The 12,301-nt window shown below is 46.5% G+C and overlaps 1 protein-coding gene across 1 annotated transcript in view; it reads right to left on the bottom strand.

Moving 5' to 3' along the window:
- Nucleotides 1-4,463, bottom strand: part of LOC126542576 (oxytocin receptor-like) — a 32,290-nt gene extending 27,827 nt beyond the window's left edge. The window contains exon 1 of the mRNA XM_050189717.3: nucleotides 4,141-4,463. The gene's annotated coding sequence lies outside the window, so the exon portion shown is untranslated. The remainder of the gene's footprint in view (nucleotides 1-4,140) is intronic.
- Nucleotides 4,464-12,301: the final 7,838 nt, after the last annotated feature.

Here is a 12,301-nt window from a genome sequence, read left to right as displayed (position 1 = left end):
CTTGAACTTTTATTTCGCCATATATTTAAGAGAGGGCTGTAACCGAACTTCGATCTTTTTATTCAAATGCATGTAAAACGCAGCAACTTTTTCATGAGACGAAGGTAAAAAAGAAGTGGGAAAAGTAAAAATGCACCTGACCTTTTATTCTTTTTTTAGCAGAATTCGCATAAATAGGTGACCCTAAAGGAACTGAAGCGCGAAGTTTACAAAACCCTAACTCTGCACCGAAAATAGATGTCGCAGCGTTATAAACGTGTCCGTTCAAGCATCTGAAGACGACAAATTTTCGTATATAAGCTTATAATGTACGTAAAATATTCACGACATTTATGGCTTTTTCAAACGTCCCACTCACGCATTAGTGGCACATTTCGGAAAGGTATATAAGAGCTCAATCTTGCCCACTTTAGATGTGCAATAGGGTGCAGGCTACAGAATTTGGTATTTATTTTTAGAGCCCAGCTCTTTGGCGCCCGTTCCCACGGCGAGCGTCGTCGTCGGCGCAACCTAGCGAACGAGCACAGCGAAAGGTGAAAGAGCGACCGCGGAGCGCAGCGGGGGATGAAAGACGCGAGGGGGAAAGCGGAGGAGGGTATGGCAAAACGTGAGAAGAAGAGCGTAGTGGAGCGACGATGCGTATGAGATGGCGCCAGAGTAGCGCGCGTCGTCTGGCGCGTCGTCTGCTGCGGCTGCTGAGAATCGCACCCACGCGTCACGCACGCGCTGCCTCTTGCGATCTCCCGATGAGCGAGGCAGTCGCGCCACACTTTGCCCTGTTTGCAACCTGCCGCACGAGACAGGTTGTCCGCGCCAGCCAATATATCCCGAAATAGAAACGCGTACTCAAATTCGCATTAGGGAGTGCTGTGATTGTCGGTGAATTCTTTTTTACTGGTGAGCTAAAGTTGTAAAAGTGACGCATGCGCTTTTTCTTCAGTTTGAAATTTTTATTATTTAACAAAGAACTCACCGCTAAAATTTAAAAAAAATGATTTCACAGTTTGTAAATCTTAAGCGTACTTTTAAGTGCAACAATCCTTATCAAAATCGGTGTAGTGATTGCTGAGAAAACTTTTCTCTGTTCCCATGTATTCAGATAGGTACTCGCTAGCTAAAAAAAGCCTCTTAGAAGTTAGGCCAGACTGGGGGTTCGGTATCCACCCGTTTGCGTTCCTGATGTGTCAGAAGAGGTCATTATTCGGGCACCTTGGTCTTGGTGTGACATTGTTTGCATAGAGCGTCTAGACAAACAAATTACTGTGGCTTTGTTGCAATTTTATTGATTTTAGGGACAGGAACGGCCATAAACTGCCGTCGAACGTGGGCGCCAAATTCTGCCATAGCCGCACAAAAGAATCAGAGCTGTCCTCATATGCGCACACGTGCACGCATATATGTAGAAAGAGAGATAAAGAAAATCTTACGCAGAGCAGAGAAAAAGACAATAATATTTTACCAGATGTCCTCTTCGATATATATACTCACTTCTCTCGAGTTATAAACTACTATTTTCACTAAACCATAATGTTCTAAACTCGTGAACACAATATCCTACACAGAGATCAGCTTCCAGGTAAGTACTACACCATGGTCACATTTACACCCAAGTGACGCGAAGGGTAATTTATGACTGGGAATAGCCGTAAATCTTCGTTTCTCTGGCTCACCGGCAATTTGCACACACTTCTGGCTATTCTCAGAAATGCAACTGTCTTTCTCGCGAGGACTGAGGGGCCTTCAAAACGAGGGTTACTTAATAACTGTATTCACGTACTGTCGCAACGGTTGCCACAGCAATAAATCGCCCCGATGTTGTAAGCACAATTCTCGCTCCGCAGCACTGCCAGTGGTTGCGCTGCACGCAGATGTTCCTTTTGCGAGAAGCAACGAAGTACCAGTAATATTTGTGGGCAAACAACAACTGCGAGTCACGTGTTGGATGTTGAACAACAGTGCCTTCGGGGGGGATGACCCATTCATGACGCCATGATTACAGTACGCTCAAGTGAATACAAAAGGAGGTTGTCTTAGCATTGTAAGTGCAGGCATTGTGCTCATCTCAACGATCTCGTGGATGGATAACAGACCTATCTTTCAAGAAACCAATGTCACTACCCATCAGTGAAGTTGGAAGTTTGGAGCTCGGAACGTGGAATTAGGTGTGAAGTTATATTGCCTATAGGTGAAAACAAATACTACCGGTAATTCTTTATTCAGATTCTATGCGAATATGGAATTCTTTATTCAAATTTCATATAGGTACCACACAAGAAACACAAGAAAGTTCACTTTGTTTTACCAAGTTGGACAATCTGTGTAAATCAATTAAGCGAATTAAAGTCTCTAGGTTTGTAAGCTGTTAACAACACGTAGATGTTAATTTACTCAGATATTTTGCAGAGCAGACGTTTAACATAACAGACCAATATTGTGTAATGCTGAGCGGCGCGTAAAACGTTCGCTATATGAGGAATACGATAGAAAGTTGTCCGTAGTAGCCATTAGAACCACGAACTAAGGGCAAATATACCAAATCCCTTCTTTCGTTTTTGCCAATCCTGCTATTTCTCTCCAGCGCTCCGTTTCAAATGTTTGAATAGTAGTGCAGGTATAAAATGTGAAAACCTTAAAAGGTGACTTATACAGCTACTTTCTGCTACAGTTGAAGTTAATTCAGCGTGCAGGTAATTTTAGTGTGAAGATTGGTGCAGTTTCTGTACACAACTTTGAATAAGGGACGCAGGCGAAAACATAAGGTCTAAAAATGTCGTTTCGAATCGGTATTTCTCTTTATACAACAGAGAATACAGCACTAGCAAGAGAGGAACAGCTTTTTTTTATTGTGTGGTTATGTACTTTGCTTGTTGCTGTCCAATGAAATGTTTTTTTATTTTCAGAAATAGATGGTGAGAAATGAAACAGAAGCTTTATTAAAATTACATTCTTACTAGCTGTTTTATTGACAATGACGGGCCCTTCCATGGGTTTGCGGGTATCCGAGATCTCCCGTTCAAGATTGAGGCGGTTGAGTGGAGAATTTTACATCCGATTTTTTCAAGCATCATAATGTGACTGAATTAAGACTGAATGAAGACTGAATGAAAACTGAAGACTGAATGACTGCGATTAATAAAACACACCTTTCTGGGAAAGCAGTTATTACTTCATTTTCCAGTCAAATGTCGTTATTTCTTGCAAGAGATTTATCCATCCTGCGCAGATGCAGAGTGTTCTTGCATTGGTAAAAACCACCATGCCTTTGTCATCGCGCTATGTAATTGTGGTGCCCTGTTGTATGCGCACTTGCTCGCTCTAGCGAACTATGGCGGACAGCCAGTTTCTGTCGTATATTATTAGCATTATGTTTCAGCCCGTGCGACCACGGCATCGTGCTTCCTCATATTATAGTTGTGATCGCTGCACACGTGCTTGCTTAAGAAATTTCGTCCGCTAAATGCTGCTCAGCTTAACGAATTTGAATAAAATATTGACTCTGTATTTACCGACGGATCAGTCGTTTCCATGCTGTTCACCTCTCTTCATTCTTATTGCTTATTCTTTTTAGGAATAGAAAATAAACATGGCGGAGTTTGATACTATTGCTGGTCAACAAGTGTGATCTCTTGCATAGGAGCCTAGGCGCATGCTTTTGAAGCTATTCTAGACAAAATATTCGTGGTAGGGCCTCGTTCGCCAGGTATTGCCCGATTAAGTCATGGCAGAGCCAGCGTCGGTGGATTTGCCCCATAACTTATTGACGAGCATAGCGGCGGGCACTATGGTCTGGGAACGTTCGTCACATATATAACCCGTGCTTTTGTTTACGAAATTGAGCGTATTTGGATTTGTTACGTGAAAACTGATTTTGTGATACAGTTTAATGGCGTGAAAGCACGGCTTTGACTACGAGAAATCTCGTAATAGCTTTCCTGAATAAATCTCACGAACTGTTTTTTTTTTCAGGTCACCTAAATAAACTAACACCAGTTATTTAATTCATTCTATCCTCCTTCGAATGTGGCAGTATTCATGTCTTACACTCAACAGCCGAACACTAACAGCGAGCTTAGCTACCAGCGTTCCGCCTTTCCGCCTTTTGCTTTAGGTGCGAAGCGAGCTTTGTTTTGCGCTACATACCAATGAAGTGGCAGTCCAGGTACTTGCCAAGGGGAGACCAGGGAGCGCTGTTAGGTATCCAAGGTTTGAAACAGAAGGTAAGCCTCGTAAGCTGGCGATGCCTCAAGAACCACGCGTGAAGAGTTGTTTGGCCGTTGGTTTCCACCACACTCCGTAAACATGGTCTCCGACAACGACAGCCTCGAAGTCCGACGAGTCAATCTCGTAGGAGTAACCACAGCGACGAGGTCGAAGAAATCCCCACAAGTGGAGGAATCGCCTTCCGCGTTACCATCATTCAGCAACAACGGAACTAGCTAGTTGGACGGCACAGTGAACTGGGGAGAGCCGTGCGCACGTGGCGTCGGCAACGGGACGTCCGTTTCGCGCGGAGATGAGAGCTGTTGTGCGGCGCACGCTTTGGAGCGGCGGACGTTCGATCCCGCGGCGTCTCGGGAGGAGCGCGCGTCCCGACTCCTTTCCCTTCCGGGAGAGCTTCGCCTTGCCACGCTCGCCTTCTTTTTCGTTCCTCCTTTCTCTCTAGCGCGCGCTTCTTACGCAAGGGAAGGAGGAAGAACCAGCGCATAAGCGCCTCTCTTACGCTAAAGCGGGGAATGCGCGTAGACATATAGTAGCACAGAGGTTGTCTCGAGGGCACACTGCTTCGGGCACAGAAGTTCACAGGGATAAGCACTTCACAAAATACTTGCTAAAGCGAGGCCATTATTCCGCAAACAACCATAAACTGCTTCCTACAGTTCCACAAACGAACTTTGCAAAAAGCGAGTTTTAATATAGCCTGATAGCGTAGTTTAGCTTGCTATTCAACTGCGTTTTACATATATCATACATACTGAACGTACGTAAGTGATTTTATCTTTTTCAAACGAATGTTGTATTGGCTCACAAGTTTCGGTGGCCGTCTGGTCACGCAAAAATTCAGTTACTCCCAGAGCAGAGTAGCTGCGGGAAGTGACGGTTTGTTGAGTTGACAGCGGCGCCGACGCTGGAGCGTGAGTCAATAGCAAGGACTCCAGCTGTATAGGCTCGCGCTCACGCCATACGCCCAACCAATCGGAGCCATTTCGCTTCCGCCGGAGAGGAAAAGGGCAGCAAAGGGTTTCGCGTGCGCTGCGGCGGCTATGTTTCCGTTCCCTTCAGTCTCGGAAAACGAATGGGACGGCCACCCGCTGTGCGTTCCCCGGAGAAACAGGCAGCCTTCGACGAGCGGCGGCAAGAACTCGCCCGTGAAACGGCTCGCCATCGACGCGCCGATCCAGCCGCTAAGGCCTAAATATAGGCCGCCGTAGCGTGAGAGTGCGCACACGTTACGTCATGTTGACGTCTGTAGTTGGACCGATGGTTCGGCGTACTGACGCACCCAACGTAACCCGACGCGGCCAACGCGCTCCGACGCGTCCGGCGCCCAGCGACGCTCACCCGCACGCCGATAACGTGGGACTACAAACGCGCCCTCACATCTACCCGAGCCCAGGTAATCCGACAGCAACGAGAAGATCCCGAGCTGAGGGAGCGGGAGGCCGGAGCAATCCTGCACCGTTACCTGTTGGTCACTTAACCGTGACGAAGGTCGGGTACACGCCGGACAAGCTTCGCTAAACCCCATTTTCGTGTAGCGGAAAGGTTGGTACTTTTTTTTACAAGTCTTGCGTGTGCGTCCGAAAAGTGCGAGAGGGAGCACAATGACAGCCGGGTGCGCAGTGCACAACTGGCTTCCAGGTGAACGTACTTACACGGACAGAAAGGGACGACAACACACGCTGCATGGCGTGTGTCATCGTTCCTTTCTCGCCGCGTCACTACGTTCTACTGGAAACCATTTGTGGTATGTGCAACCGACGAGCTCAGGCAAACACTATTCGGGAGCGCAGTGCTTTTGTGCTTTACATTTCTGCTGTTTTGGGGCGAAATCAGCACACGGCTTTCGTTCATAGCCTCCATGATCTCCGACCTTGAAGGCCATATGCTGGAGTGACTATTTCTCGACTTCGCCGATAGGTGGCGCTGCTATCCACGATGAACGTAAACATGTCCGCAATAGAGATTAGTAAGAGGCGATTGGAAGATTCGTGGAAGAAAAGTAGGGAAAAGACGAAGGAACGGAGACGTACAAAAGCAAAGTTCGGAATAGGGGATCAGAAAAGTTGGTTGTGGGAGTTCATAGGCTTTTTTTTCTTTTTTTTTCTTTTTCCTAGGCAGCACATTAGGCAGTATGATAGCAAGAACTTGGTGGCGCAACCCACCACCCCGTTCCAAAGGGGACGCTCATAACCATCCATCCATCCATCCATCCATCCATCCATCCATCCATCCATCCATCCATCCATCCATCCATCCATCCATCCATCCATCCATCCACCCATCCACCCACCCATCCATCCATCCATCCATCCATCCATCCATCCATCCATCCATCCATCCATCCATCCATCCATCCATCCATCCATCCATCCATCCATCGCCATATTTTACGTAAACTGTGTACCAAAATGTACCACGCAACGATAGTAAAGGTACATCTGAGAAATAGCGTGCGTAAAAATTTACAGAATGAATATGAGTATAGCATCTACCTTAAATGTACAGGCGTAGATAAACATATATTTAAGCACATATACGCTTAAATATCTGCGGGTCATAATGGAGACGCCGACAGCGAAAATTCGCCTGGAGTGTTTATATAATTGCTATCGCGATAAAAGCATTTCCATAACCACTAGGAGTATTGCCGATCAGCTGCACGGGAGCAAGAAATGCTTGTAAGCTGGTTCGTTGCTATTAAAAATTAGAGCACGTTATCGCCTTCGCAGCTAAACATGTGAGAACCTTGAAAACACAACTTTAAAACCACGGCTACCTGCTGTGTGCACTAAAATGGATCGAAATTCACTTGCACGCATTATAGTACAGCTTATGTTATTGATCTCTTTTAGCAGAAATATATAAATGGAATGGAATAATAGATGCGGTGCGGAGAAGGCAAAGAAAGAAAATCCTATTCTTCTAATGCACGTGTCATTTAGGCAAGCCACAACGATCATCATTAAAATGAGGCGCTGTTGGGAAAGAATAAGTTGAACAAATATTTTATTGTTTCATAAGTCCGGCCGATTACAGTACTCTAGTATAGAATGTTCGAATGGTGAAAATGGAAGCAATAGGGTATGTCACCAACGAGTATAAAAAAGGGAGTTGTAAAAGTTTGCAGGTTATCTGTATAAAGGGAAAAAGTCATAGTTGTGACAGGACGTCCCAGCTTCTCCATTTTTGAGTTTTTGATCCGCTTCTATTCCTCCTTCTGAATAACTGCATCATTTAAGTTTCTCGGAGTAATACGGGAAATGAAAACTTATTTATTTAGTTGCATAACTGGTAAGCATAATTGGGAACCACATTTTGACAGTAAGGTAGCTTTAATGTTTCTGCAAGATGTAGGTACATGGCAAGTTATCAGCCCGATATATTTATAGCACTTCCTATCATTAGAGGCTGCTGTTTGGATAACAATTTTGTAAAGCATGTGCCTTCCAGCCCTTTCGTTCAAGGGCTCACTGGTGAAGTACGAGTACAAGTGTTACGTCGACATTATCCCTTTGTATTAGAATTTTATGGTCATGGCATACATCCCTAGGTATTGTCATTATCTTATTGCCAATGCATTTTAAGCAATTTACAGCGATTAATTTTAGGCCTCTGTACAGCCATGTTACATCCGCCGTTCACAACTCTGATGTCTACCACGTTTTATCATCGACAATTGATTCATTACCTTTTGCTTGATGTCTCTTGGCCACATCTGTGCCCTTGCGCCAATAGAATCCATAAATCATCATCACGAAGAATTCCCCATTTCTCACTGCCACCTGTACAGCCTTTCAAACTCCCCACATTGAATGATATTTGACAAAATATTCCTAGGCTTCCTTCCCTCAAGAAGCGGAGCAAGTGTAAATTGCGCCAAGTATGACCATGGCTGCGTTCACAAAAACAGCTCGTCTTGTCGCAAGCTTGCGGCCTGAATAAGGTTTCCACTGAGTCCTTTAGTGGCTGATCGCTGGCTTTTAGTAACCTCTGTCTCTACAACGGCGTTTTTCACGATGCACCAACAAAAAATACAGATGCGCGCTGCTTAGCGGCAGGCGCGAATCCGACAATTTTGGAAACAAAATGCAATAGCAAGCAAAAGAGTGAAGTGATTGGCATATACGCACGTATATGGAGGAAGTAGACGCGCTCACATTTCCGCCAACTGCTTCGAACAGTATACTAAAGAAAGAGGCCTGCAATGCTCAACGGAGAAATCCGAGCTACTCAGAGTCTGGAGACACAAACTAAACAGGATGGTACCCACGGACAAAACTCTCCGCCTCAGCGTGTACCTCCAGGGCCAGAAGATACCCGAGAAGGCCATGATAAGATTGCTGGGGATGTGGCTCCAATCTTAGCAACGGAGCAACCACACCCAGACACTCCTGAAAAATACAACGCTACAAGTTACCAGAATGAATAACAGAATCGCCACTCGTAAGACAGGACTGCGGGGACAGGACACTTTGAAACTAGTAAGAAGCCTAGTCATCAGCAAAGTCGTGTATCTAGAGTATACCAGTGGATGAATCTCCATGGAGAGAAACAAGCGCAAATAAGCTTTCGCAAAGCGTACAAGACGGCGCGGAAACTCTCAATCAGTACGCCTACAGAAAAACTCCTTGCCTTGGGGTGCACAATATCTTCCAAGGACACCGGGAAGCTGAGCTCCAGGCACAAAGAGAAAGACTCCTGCAAACACCAAAGGGGCGAGCACTCCTCAAACGCCTTGGCTATACCGAATAAATTAAGAGAATGGCAACAACAGCTAGCATACCAGATGAAATCCGCAGGCAGCTCAAAGGGAACCCGATACCGGAGAACATGGACCCGAAATGGCACGAAGGCAGGCGGGCACCACGTACAGATTACATCCAGTGTACGTACTCCAGCGAAAACGGCGTAGTGTACGTAGACACAGTCAACCGAGGTCTTAAACGAGGACGCAGCGTGGCCACGGTCATCAACGCAAACCATCGCGAAGTCTCAAGCGGCTCAATAAGCCAAAGCACCGTGACTGAAGCTGAGGAGCAAGCTGTCGCTCGAGCAGCGGCGGAGGGCTTCAGAATTGGCAAATCTCTTACAATTCTGACTGATTTTCAAGACGCCTGCCGGCATTTCCTGAACAGTAGAATAAGCCACCGCGCACTCTGTGTACTCCTCGAGAAGACAGGCGATGTAACACACAACACGATACAACCACAGCCGATCCAACACAATATACTGTGGGTGCCGGGACATGCAAAAATGGCTGGGAACGAAGAGGCGGACAGCGTAGCTCGAGGGTTTGCAGTCCGAGCACCGGAAGAATCCACACTCGAAAGTCTACCATATGTTTCAAATGAATACTCGGCTTTACTGGCATAATACAGGGGAACCAGGATGGCGATATAAATAATGTTTCTAATTATAGACCAATATCTGTCCTACCCATTTTTTCCAAAGTGCTAGAAAAAATTATTGCTACACGCCTAACAAAGTTTCTAGACAGATATGATGTGGTAACAAACTCACAGTTTGGTTTTAGAAAAGGTAGATCTACGGAAGCCGCCCTTTTATCCTTGAAAGAAAGTATTGTGCAAAGCATAGACAACGGAGAATTCGCCCTCGGGCTCTTCATCGATTTTAGCAAGGCATTTGATTCCATCAGTCATGACATTCTTAAATATAAACTATCAATATATGGAGTACGCGGACATCCACTCACTTTAATGGAATCATATCTCAGAAATAGAACTCAGTGTGTATGTATTAACAACGTCCTATCTTCTTTCTTGACACTTAAAAATGGAGTGCCGCAAGGGAGTGTTTTGGGCCCTCTATTATTTAACTTATATATTAATGACTTAGTAAATATAGATCCTACAGTTGATTTCTTTATATATGCGGATGATAGCACTATACTCTTCTGTAGAAAAGACGCAAACGAACTAATTATCAGGTGTAATGCATTGCTAATGAAACTATCTGATTGGTCACATTCAAATGTGATCAGAATTAATCCCACTAAAACGAAAGCTATTCTTTTCAGAGCCAGAAACAAACCTTTTCAGTTGGAACATTCCATCACTTATTTAGGCAAACACATAGAACTAGTTAATGAACACAAAATACTTGGAGTAATATTTTCATGTCATTTGAGTTAGGATGCTCATTTTAATAACCTTCGAAACAAGTTTTCTGCAGTCGCCGGTGTACTATCTCGCTGTAGAGCTTACATGCCGACAAAAGCCAAGCTACAAATTTATCATGCATTGTTCACCTCGCAATTTAATTATTGCAGTTTAGTATGGGCAACGACAACACGAACTAACAAATAAAATAGTTACATTACAAAAGGCCCTTTTCCGACACATTGCTAATATTGTTACGTAGGAAGACGCAGACGAAAAGCTATGTACAAATATATTTACAAGGAAAATACGCTGCGCTTGGCCAAGAGGCAACAGCCCGCGCTAGCTTCTAATCGTCGTCGTCGTCTTCACACTGCTGGCCTTTCGTGATCGCGCATATTGTGCCGTAGCACTACCCCCGGCTGCAAAAGCGCCGTCCCGGAGCGACTAAAGATCGGACTCGGAAGCAGTGTAGTAGGCCTTGAGCCTACTGACGTGTACGACATCACTAGATGCCACAGGAGAGGACGAGGTTGAGGCCACAGGAGCAATTTCGTAAGTCACAGGCGTCACCTGGCGCAGCACGCGGTAGGGCCCTGTGTATCGCGAAAGGAGCTTCTCTGAAAGTCCGACGTGACGAGAGGGCGACCACAGGAGCACGAGCGCACCAGGTGAAAACTGTACGTCACGATGGCGGGCGTTGTACTGACACTGCTGAGTGGTCTGTGAGGCCGTCAGTCGAGCACGGGCAAGCTGGCGTGCATGGTCAGCGAGGGCGATGGCGTCGCGCGCATACTCGCTTGTTGAGACCGCAGCAGGAGGAAGTGCCGTGTCTAGGGGCAAGGTAGGTTCGCGACCGTACAGTAGATAAAAGGGAGAAAATCCGGCGGTGTCGTGCCGGGAAGAATTGTACGCAAATGTTACGTAAGGAAGGGCAATGTCCCAGTCGTGGTGGTCCTTGGAAACGTACTTGGCCAGCATATCGGTAAGAGTACGGTTTAACCGCTCTGTCAGGCCATTGGTTTGAGGATGGTATGAAGTAGTCAGTTTGTGTTGAATGGAGCAGGAACGCACAATGTCAGCGATAACTTTCGAGAGGAAGTTTCGACCACGGTCAGTCAGCAGCTGTCGCGGGGCGCCATGAAGCAAGATAATGTCACGCAAGAGAAAGTCCGCGACGTCAGTGGCGCAGCTGGTAGGGAGAGCCCGAGTGATAGCGTATCGGGTGGCGTAATCAGTCGCGACGGCTACCCATTTGTTCCCAGAAGATGACGTGGGAAAGGGACCGAGCAGGTCTAATCCAACACGAAAGAACGGTTCCACAGGGACGGTGATCGGCTGGAGATGACCGGCAGGTAGCACCTGAGGTGTCTTCCGACGCTGGCAGGGATCACAGGCAGCAACATAGCGTCGAACGGAGCGAGCGAGACCAGGCCAATAGAAGCGGCGGCGGACGCGGTCGTACGTGCGGGTTACCCCAAGATGTCCTGAAGTGGGTGCGTCATGCATCTCAAAGAGCACAGTCTGTCGTAGCTGTTTTGGCACGACAAGAAGAAGGTCGGAGCCGTCAGGGAGGAAGTTCCTTCGATACAGAATGCCACCCTGGAGGACATATCGGCGAACGGATGCGTCGGTAGGTGTAGAGCGGAGACGCTCGATAAGTGCTCGCAGCGATAGGTCTCGGTACTGCTCATCGGCGATGTTACCGAAGGCAGAGACAGAGAAAATGCCGTTGGCGCTACTACTGTCGGCGTCGTCAGGCTCGTCGACCGGGTAGCGAGACAGGCAGTCAGCGTCCTTGTGTAGTCGGCCAGATTTATAGGTGACAGTATACGAATATTCTTGGAGGCGTAAGGCCCAGCGACCAAGTCTTCCTGTAGGATCTTTCAGTGAGCATAACCAGCAAAGCGCGTGATGGTCTGTGACAACGGAAAAGGATCGGCCATATAAGTATGGGCGGA

This window comes from Dermacentor andersoni, chromosome 2 (genome assembly GCF_023375885.2).
Source record: "Dermacentor andersoni chromosome 2, qqDerAnde1_hic_scaffold, whole genome shotgun sequence".
NCBI lineage: Eukaryota > Metazoa > Arthropoda > Arachnida > Ixodida > Ixodidae > Dermacentor > Dermacentor andersoni.
Note: the sequence above shows the minus strand (reverse complement) of the source record. Positions and strands in the feature narration are given on the sequence as shown.